An 8768-nucleotide genomic window follows, 5' to 3' on the forward strand; every position below is an offset into this window, starting at 1 on the left:
AGTGAAAATCAGAAGCTGGTTGTGACCAATAACAGATGGGGCAGATGCCTGGGGCAGATGCCTGCCAGCCCCAGGGCTATCGGGCTGGCAATCTATTTCAAAACTCAAGTAAGAAAAAAATGTCTTGGAGCCAGTACAGAAGAAAAGGGTAAGGCATTCTCTGGGGCACAACTTCTGAAGACTCCTCTTAGCTCTTGGGGACGGGGCTCAGAGTGGGAATGAGGGCAGAGATAATCTGGAGTATGATTGTATAACTGTGCTTGGTACATCCAGAGTGGAAAGACATAGAGCCCTGTTTCCTGGAAGGGGAAAAGAGTTGGACAAGGCCTCCAGTTACCCCTGGCACATACCCAACTCAGCGGCTGCTCTCTCCCCAAGGGTTCCTGGAAGTCAACAGACCCATAAAGGGGAAGTTTTAAAGCTGAGATCAGAAGAATGGTCTACAAATTGGACCTCACCCCTGATGCAACACCCAAGTAAATGCTCCCATACAGACATGCCTGCTGCTTACCTCGGACGTTCAGCCCCTTACTTCAATCCCTGGCTGAACAGCCCCCACCCCAACCCAGCGGTGTCTCAACAGCAAGTCAAGGGAAAGCAAAGCAGCGTGTGGAGCTAACTCTTCTCCCAGAGTAGAAGTGAGGGAATGGGAGGTAGGTGACAGGAATGCAGGGGGACAAGGCTCAATCACAAGGAAATGAGGGAGAAACAGGGCAAAAACAGGGCCTGGGGGGGGGGGGAGCCAGGGTAGAAGGGGCTTAGGGAGATAGGGACTGCCGGCAAGGGGCTGAAAGAGCCTCATAACGCCGCGAAGATGAGGAGGAGCACCCGTCACCCAGAGAGGGAGCCAGGGATGGGAAGAGAGAGCAATGACAGGGCAAGGATGGGAGGAGAAGGCAGGAGATAAAGACACGGACAGGGACAGAGACCCTGGGTAGAGAGGGCACCCATGGATCTGGAGACACCAGGGAAGGGACGAAGGAAGAGGGTCAGAGGCAACAGGAGGGAACGGGAGAGGACCCCGAGCCCCAGACCCGGCTCTCTCAGGACACAGAAGGGGCAGGAGACGGAGCCACTAGGCCCAAGAGAGGGCACAGAGTCGCGTGGGGGAGGCCCCGCGCTTCGGGGGTCCCTAAGCTCGGGGGCGCAGGGCCGGCGGGGCGCCAGGAGCACCACACACCGCCGCGGACCGGCCCGGGCCCGGGTGCCGGGAAGCCGCAGCCGCGCGGCCCGCGGACCCCTGCCGCTCCCCCCGGCCCGCTCCCCGCCGGGCCTCGCGCCCCGGCCCCGCGGGCCGCCTCAGCCCCGGCCCGCCGCCCCCTGCCGCCGCCCGCCCACCGTCTCCCCGCCCCGGACTGACCTGCCCCGGCCGCCTCCCGCGCCGCCGCCGCCGCCGCCGCGGTCCCGCAGGCTCCGCAGGCTCCTCCGACGCCTGCCAAAACTTTTCCCATTAATCCCCAGCTCCGCGGCGGCCGCGGCGTCACACGCTGCGCGGCTCGGCCCCGCCCCCACCACCCTGACGTCACCGCGCAGCTCGGGCCTCCCTCGGCTTCTGTCCACGCCCCCTTCCGCCCCGGCTGGGGCCAATCACCGCGCGTCCTGATTCTGCACTCCGCCCACCGCACGCTACCCAGCGCCCGCCTGCAGCGCCCTCTGGTGCGGGAGGCGGGCGCGGCGGCCGAGGCGGGCGCGAGAGTGGGGATGTTCCAGGGCCAGTAAAACAAGCCTGGCAAGTATCACGAAAGGGAGTTTAAAGCTGGAAGAGAATTTAGAGGTCGTCTAATACAGCCTCCACGCCCTTCCAGTGAAGAAACAGCCCCAGAGGGACGCCTGGGTGGCTCAGTGGTTGAGCGTCTGGCTCTGGCTCAGGTCGTGATCCCCGGTGGAGGGATCAAGTCCCACGCTGGGGATCCTGCGAGGAGCCTGCTTCTCCCTCGATGTCTCTGCCCCTTTCTGTGTGTGTCTCATGAATAAGGAAAGAAAAGAAAAAGAAAGAAAGAAAGAAAGAAAGAAAGAAAGAAAGAAAGAAAGAAAGAAAGAAAGAAAGAAGAAAGAAAAAGAAAGAAAAGAAAGAGAAGGAAAGAAAGAAAGAAAAAGAAAGAAAGAAAGAAGAAAGAGAGAGAGAAAGAAGGAAAAAGAGAAGGAAGGAAAGAGAAAGGAAGAAAGAAAGGAAGGAAGGAAGGAAAGAAGAAAGAAAGAAAGAAAGAAAGAAAGAAAGAAAGAAAGAAAGAAAGAAAAAGAGTCCCAGAGAAGGTGAGCAACTTGCAGTGAGAAGCAAAGCCTGAGCCTCCAGACTCCTCTGGAGGAGTCAGTGCTGCCCATAATTTTAATGAATTGCCTTTCCTCCCTGGACAGGCTTCTATAACTAGAAATTTATGGTCATGGAGTTTTTACCTCTCTTCCTATGTCCGTATGTTTTATTATTGTCCACCTAAATGGGGAGCATCCTCCTTACTGCTGTAGCAAATTCTGTTCCTGCTTCTTAACCCAGTTTTTCAAGACTTGGAAGGGACCTGTTCTCCCAACCTGTCCCTTCAGATATACCATAAAAAGATACCTAGCAGCTGGTAGGTGGTACGGAAGAAGTTGGGTTTGTCATCTGGCAGAGGAACAAAACTTGACTCTCAGGTATATGAGCAATGGCTGACTCCCTTCTCAATACCATCTCTAAAACTAGGATTACCTCTTCCCTCTGGAATACATTCCTCAAGCCGCACCCTCAGATGTCTGGATGATAGAACCATGAGTGATTTTTTTTTTTCCTGCTTCTCTCTCTCTCCTTTTTTTTAATTTTTGAAATAAGTGTGCATTATTTTTGTGATTTAGACATCAACCTCCTTGTCCTTTGAGACTGAAGTAAGAATGAATTGTAGAGGTCAAAGCCTTCCCTAAAATTCCTGCAAATTTCTGGGAACTGATATTCTTCTAAATCTCACCGGCTCCAGGCTCTTGTTTTTGCCGGCTGTTGTGGTGGCACAGTTCAAAAATGTAGAGATGAAACAGCCCTTCCTGAGGACTGCCCACATGTCTTCCCACACAAAGCATTCATGGGCAGAGAAGACATTATGATGCCTTGAGCCCTGGAGCAGGGTCACATGATGATGCATTGCAAACAGTTTAGACTCACACACCAGACATTCTTTAGAGTCTTTTCTGAACAATCCATTTGAGGTTTTCTAACTGGCCCTTCACCTCTGAGGGTCTTGCCTTCTCCTGAATCACTACCTCTCCTGCCTGCCTCATCATTCTCTCCTCTACCCCACCCTCTCTGGAGAAAAACAAATTGTTCCTGATTTCCAGGCAGACAGACAACTTAACCTTATCTCTTCATTGCTAGGGGTCCTGCCAACACTCATGCCCTGAACATCTTACTTTCTACCCCTAAGAGATTTATTTATCCTAATAAAAGCAGCTCTCTTCCTAAAAGAAATTGGCAAATACTGTCAAGAAATTACATTTTCCACCTCATTTCATTTTTATTTTTTTAAAAGATTTTATTTATTCATAAGAGACACAGAGAGAGGCAGAGACACAGGCAGAGGGAGAAGCAGGCTCCATGCAGGGAGCCCGATGTGGGACTCGATCCCGGGTCTCCAGGATCACGCCCTGAGCCGAAGGCAGGCGCTAAACTGCTGAACCACCCAGGGATCCCTCATTTCATTTTTATATTAAAAAGATATATATATAGAGAGAGAATATTACATTTGTTTATTTTAAATTATTTATTTATTCATGAGAGACACACAGAGGCAGAGACATGGGCGGAGGGAGAAGCAGGCTCCATGAAGGGAGCCCGATGTGGGACTTGATCCCAGAACCCTGGGATCATGACCTGAACTGAAGGCAGATGCTCAACCACTGAGCCACCCAGGTGCCCTGAGAGAATATTGTATTTAATAAGTATGTATTTAGCATTTAGACCACATAAATCCATTGCTCATTGCAATATTATTTAAAAAACAAAAACCTGGAGCTAAGCTCATTATCAACAACAAAGAAATGTTTAGGTAAATTACGTTGTATGCTCCCGATAGAATATCATGCTCTGTAAAGTTGGTAAAGAAATGGGGGGAGGGGAATGTTATGATATAGTATTAAGTGGTAAAAGGCAGAATCTGATGGTATATATAGCTTGGAAAACAAAAAGGAATAGAGAAAACCTGAAAGGACACACTAAAATATTGTCAGCTGTTGTCTTTGGGTTGTGTTTCCTTTTTTTAGGATTTTATTTATTTATTTGAGAGAGAGAGCACAAGCAGGGAGAAGGGCAGAGGGAGAGGGGGAAGCAGACTCCTTATTGAATAGGGAGCCCCTCACGGGCTCAATCTCAGGACCCTCTGGGATCATGACCAGAGATGCTTAACTGACTGAGCCACCCAGGAGCCCTTGGGTTGTGTTTCTATGAGTTATTATCTTTCTACATTTTTTTTTCTGAGCACTTCTTTTTCATAAAGGAAACATGGTTGATTGGTTTTTAAAGACCAAAAAGGTAACATCTTCCTTATATTGAGCAGAAATTTATATCCTCTAATGTGCCAGTTGGTCAGTCCTCTCCCTTGGAGGTAAACTAAATCAGATTATTTTCCATGTAAGAGACCTTCTGATGTTTGATCCCATCTCCTTGGAGTCTTCAAGCTACAACACCCTAGTTCTCCTATAAAATGATTATGGCTCCCTTTACCACCAGATTGCTAGCCTCAGAATGTACCGTTTTATGTATACCCATCCTCTTCAAGGCTTCTTTGCTTTTGGCCACCTAATTTCTGAATCACCTTCCCATATTTGGGGAATCTCCCCCTTTAGACTCTTCCTCCACTGTAGAAGCTTCTAACCCCCTTTTCAGCCAGGGCATAGCCATACAACTAAGGTTTTACCAGAAGTTGGAAAGATGAAAAGCTGGGAACTGCACATAATCCATTTGGGTAAGTGGCAGAGCAGCAGCTCCACCTAACTTCTAGCTGTAAGAAGCAGCAGTTGTAAGAGCAGTGTCTAGCACCAGTGATATTAGCCATGAAATCAGCAGCATCTATCCCCAGGCAAAGCAGCTGGGGTGCCTTCATAAGAACTGTAGTGTGCTATCATTTGAGGTATTTTTCCTGACTATACAGCCTCCAATGCGGCTTTCTTTCATCCTCCCAGTTATTTAAGGAACTCTTCTATACTCTATTAATAAATTCCCTTTTTACTTAAATCGGTCCATTTCTGTTTCTTGAATCTTCATTTTAACCAGATTTGTCCACAGGCACAGTTCAGAGGGGGAAAAGTTGGTCCCTGCCAAGCCTCTGTAACCATTTCCAGACCAGCCACGGATCTCAGGTACCAAAACCTGTTCTGATGCCCAATTACAGTATAACTATGATATATAACTGAACAATATAACTGAACAATAACTTATGGTGTGGAATAAAGCTAGATCTGCTTTGAATTAGATTCCAACCTCCACCACAGCTATTTCAGACCCCAGCCAGCAGTTGGGAGACTCCTTAGCCTACTCAAATCAGCCTCCTTCCTCCCCTTCTCACCTACAGCAGGGGCCAGAGAGGCAACTCTCAGCTGGCACCTCTTCTACCTAGATAGACACTGCACTCGAGGAGGCATCGCATCGCAGATCCTGCCAACGATTCACAAGAAGCCTGTTGCACTCCAGCCCAGCCAATCATTCTACCTCCCTACTCCCCCTCACATATAAGCCATACTGGATGACTTGAGCCCACAATGGCACTGCTCTCCACCTGGTCTCCAGAGTTGATGAGGATTTCCGAGGGCATTGGAGATTGGATACATTCTCCCTTGTCCAGATGTTGGAAAGGACAGAGGAGTTGCTTTCTAATCCTGGAATTATAAGACTGGAAAATATTTTCTCCAGCTGCTTAGTTCTGTCCCTCAAGACTGAGAGCCTTTTGTGCCAGTTCCAATGTGGATGGTATTCAGGCATCTGGGGCAATCTGCCTTTCAGTATCTCATCCCTCAACCATCAACGCCTCCCTGTGGCTGGTCATGGAATATTCAAAAGCCCGGAATGGACCCCATTTACAGGTGAGGAAAACCAAAGCTTAGGGGTTGGCTTAACACCTCAAGCTAAACTCTACCTAGTTTCCAAGGATGTCTATAATCAGGCCTCATTCTACCTTCCTAGTCATGGGTCCTTCATGGTAGTAGTCTTCAAATTTTTTTGCCTCTCTATTCCTAAAAGAAAATATAACTATGTAGCTTATAAATGTACAAGGGTACATTTTTAAGGTGACATCCAATATTTTTCTCCATTAGTTTAAAACTTAAAATGTAGAGAATGGATGTCATTTCTACTGCTTTATAAATATTTACATTTTCTTTTTTTTTTAAAGATTTTCTTTATTTATTCAGAGAGACACAGAGAGAATGAGAGGCAGAGACACAGGCAGAGGGAGAAGCAGGCTCCATGCAGAGCCAGGGTCTCCAGGATCACGCCCTGGGCTGCAGGCGGCGCTAAACCGCTGCGCCACCAGGGCTGCCCAATATTTACATTTTCACTAAAACTGCCCTACCACCCTTTTAAATGTTTTTTTTTTTTTTAATGTATTGAATAAGACCCACATCCCATAGTGATGTGATGCTTACCATCATCCATCTTAAAAATACATGCAGAATCTCTTCTTTATTAATAAAAAATGTTACATTGTCCCTTTTTTCTACTTGTACTTGCATTTCCATTCCACTTTTCCTTCAAAAATATGATCAAGGTAACATATTTTTTGTTTAAGTTTTTTATTGATTACTTGGGCAGCCCTGGTGGCGGTGGCACAGTGGTTTAGCGCCGCCTGCAGCCCCGGGTGTGATGCTGGGAACCCCGGATCGAATCCCGCATCCGGCTTCCTGCGTGGGGCCTGCTTCTCTCTGCCTGTGTCTCTGCCTCTCTCTCCCTCTCTCTGAATAAATAAATAAATAAATCTTTAAAAAAAAAAAGAGGGATCCCTGGGTGGCGCAGCGGTTTGGCGCCTGCCTTTGGCCCAGGGCGCGATCCTGGAGACCCGGGATCGAATCCCACGTCAGGCTCCCGGTGCATGGAGCCTGCTTCTCCCTCCGCCTGTGTCTCTGCTTCTCTCTCTCTCTCTCTCTCTGTGACTATCATAAATAAATAAAAAATTAAAAAAAAAAAATGCTAGTTATTCTTTAAAAAAAAAAAAAAAAAAAAGAGTCTTTTATTGATTACCATATCCTACATCTCTGCAACCAAAATATGTATATATGTTGAAATTTTATTATTTTTTTTTATTTTTTATTTTTTTTTTAAATTTATTTATAATAGTCACAGAGAGAGAGAGAGAGGCAGAGACACAGGCAGAGGGAGAAGCAGGCTCCATGCACCGGAAGCCTGATGTGGGATTCGATCCCGGGTCTCCAGGATCGTGCCCCGGGCCAAAGGCAGGCGCCAAACCGCTGCGCCACCCAGGGATCCCTGAAATTTTTTTAAAATTAGATTTTATGTATTTATTTGAGAGAGCAAGAGTAGGGAAGAGGGTCAGAGGAAGAGTTAGAAGCAGGCTTCTCACTGAGCAGGAAGCTCAACACGGGGCTCCATCCCAGGGTCCTGGGATCCTGACCTGAGTCAAAACCAAGAATCACTTAACTGACTATGCCACTCAGATGCCCCTGGTATATTTCCTTTTTTAAAAAAGATTTTATTTATTTGTTTATTCATGAGAGACACAGAGAGAGGCAGAGACATAGGCCCAGAAGGAGGCTTCCCACAGGGAGCCCAATTTGGGACTTGATCCCAGAGCTCTGGGATCATGACCTGAGCCGAAGGCAGATGCTCAACCACTGAGCCACCCAGGTGCCTCTGGAAATGTATTTCTTTTTTATTTTTTTAATAAAGGTTTTATTTATTTATTCACGAGATACACACACACAGAGAGAGAGAGAGAGAGAGAGGCAGAGACACAGGCAGAGGGAGAGAAGCAGGCTCCATGCAGGGAGCCTGACATGGGATTCGATCCCAGGTCTCCAGGATCACACCCTGGGCCGAAGGCGATGCCAAACTGCCGGGCCACTAGGGCTGCCCTGGAAATGTATTTCTTAATGAATGGATGGGCCAACATTTTTTTCCCCAGGTAGTTTATATGTTTATAATTGGATATAACTTATTGCTGTAATGAGACTGCTTTCAGCATCAATTCCAGGCCCATGTTTTCATTTATGTTTCATTTTCATTTCACACCACCAAGTAGAAGGTAATTGAGAATTTTGTTTTTTGTTTTGTTTTTGGAATTGAGAATTTTGATATAGAAGGGGCATCTAAATCTCAGTTGTTTACCAAAAAAAAAAAAAATCACAAAGATCTGTTATGAAAAGATATTGTTAATGATTTTTTAGCTGACAATGCAATAAAGTCCTTCTAGGTTTTGAAAACAAAGATTTGGAAACCTCCTGACTTGAAAACAAAAAGATTTTGTTGTCCGGCTTTTGAGCCATTCATTTTCTTGGCACCCACAGCCACCACCAGCATTGCAAACTATTGCTTTGTTTACTGTTCCAGGGCATTTCCCCCTATGGACAGTTCGCCGTTGAAAGATAGTGGGTGAGGGAGTGGTGAACCTTGTTACCAAAAGTAGGGAAGGCAACACTGTGAAAGAGGACAGCAGTTTGGGCCGCCTGGGTGGTACAGTCAGTTAAGCACCTAACTCTTGGTTTCGGCTCAGGTGGTGATCTGGGGGGTTGTGGGATCGAGTCCTGTGTCCAGCTCCCCCCTCACTGCCAAGTCTGCTTGAGATTCTCTCACCTTCTCCCTC

At 47.2% G+C, this 8768-nt stretch overlaps 1 protein-coding gene across 1 annotated transcript in view; it reads right to left on the minus strand.

Annotated features, from left to right (window-relative positions):
• Positions 1–1500, minus strand: part of PPARD (peroxisome proliferator activated receptor delta) — an 87995-nt gene extending 86495 nt beyond the window's left edge. The window contains exon 1 of the mRNA XM_041762852.1: positions 1361–1500. The gene's annotated coding sequence lies outside the window, so the exon portion shown is untranslated. The remainder of the gene's footprint in view (positions 1–1360) is intronic.
• Between the last annotated feature and the right edge of the window lie 7268 nt (positions 1501–8768).

This window comes from Vulpes lagopus, chromosome 1 (assembly GCF_018345385.1).
Source record: "Vulpes lagopus strain Blue_001 chromosome 1, ASM1834538v1, whole genome shotgun sequence".
In the NCBI taxonomy this organism is placed as follows: Eukaryota; Metazoa; Chordata; class Mammalia; order Carnivora; family Canidae; genus Vulpes; species Vulpes lagopus.